Below are 1,418 nucleotides of genomic sequence, written 5' to 3' on the forward strand. Positions count from 1 at the left end.
TCTGAGATATGTTATTTTATATAATGATATGACATAATTATAGGTAAATATAATATTTTAAATAATGACCAACACGGTCGGCGTGCGCAGCATATCAATTTACTACTTACCAGAACAGTGGAGCAGTGGTGTAATGTTAATTTAAGAGCAAAGCGAGCCACGGTGGAGCAAAAACTATTCGGCAATGTGATATGAATTATTGGCAACTTTGATAGTTTAATAGTGACCCACATTATATGACACTACATTAAATGGAATCATATATCTCAAGTGGAGTGCTCAAAAACATCAAAATGTGACTCTAACATGTCTGTTTACAAGAGAAGTGGCACTGTTCGTCAAGAACCCTCTCCTGACCTGGGGAGTCCAAATAAAGAAATTAATGGTATGAGATTCAACATATAATGATATATGGAATGAAATATACATATAGTAATGAGATTTATTCAATATAACATTAAAAAAAATTTTGGGTAGTTACGAATGTTCTCAAGATGATTACAGATGGTTACATTTTAGTATCTTCTATTTTCCACATTTATTGATGTTGCGAAAAACGTTGTATTTTTGTCCGTGGAAAAACCAAACCAGTAACTTTTCCATTTATTCAACAACAGTACGTACGCTAATTATGTAAAGAAAATGTTATGAAAATATTATACAAGCCTGTCTGAGGTTAATGTAATAACGCATGCAAAACTATCATTTCAACAGGGCTTATTTCATAGTGAATTTTGGATCGTTATTCCAGAACCGGATAGTAATATTCCCTCGGAATTTTGTGAAGGAAAATATCTTTAACAAAAGAATGTCGTAAACGTAAATAAAGTCTTCGCTTTTCTTGAAAGGTTTCTGACACATCTTTGAAACTTCACCACAAAGATGTTTTTAATAGGATTTTAATATTCCACTATAGTCAATTTTTTTTAACGAAACCATTTGCACTGACTCGCATGGGTGCCCTTTTAGCTCGGAAAAGTTTCCTAATCGCTGATTGGTTGGACAAAATAATTCTAACCAATCAGCTAATAAGAAACTTTTCCGAGCTAAAAGGGCACCCCTGCGAGTCTGTACAAATGTGCCTCATTAAAAAAAATGAGTATAGTAATGCATGTGGAATAACATTTACACGTTACCTCGTAAGGGAAGTATGAGGGGTAGGGCCTAATACCTACAGTTCGCCTCAATCGGTACGCTGTATGCTTCCTTAATGGTCTTTGCAGCATCCCTTCCAACCCAAGTGCACCCACTTATGAGCTTTCTATTTTTCCTACGTTCCAGATCTATTAATTTCCTCTTGCTATCCATCCCCGAAAATTTTACTTCATGGTGCAACAGCATCCCCCCCCCCATATCACTGAATTTCTTACTACCATATCATTATTATTAGCTAAGCTGCAACCCTAGTTGGAAAGCCA

Source organism: Palaemon carinicauda, chromosome 44 (assembly GCF_036898095.1).
Source record: "Palaemon carinicauda isolate YSFRI2023 chromosome 44, ASM3689809v2, whole genome shotgun sequence".
NCBI lineage: Eukaryota > Metazoa > Arthropoda > Malacostraca > Decapoda > Palaemonidae > Palaemon > Palaemon carinicauda.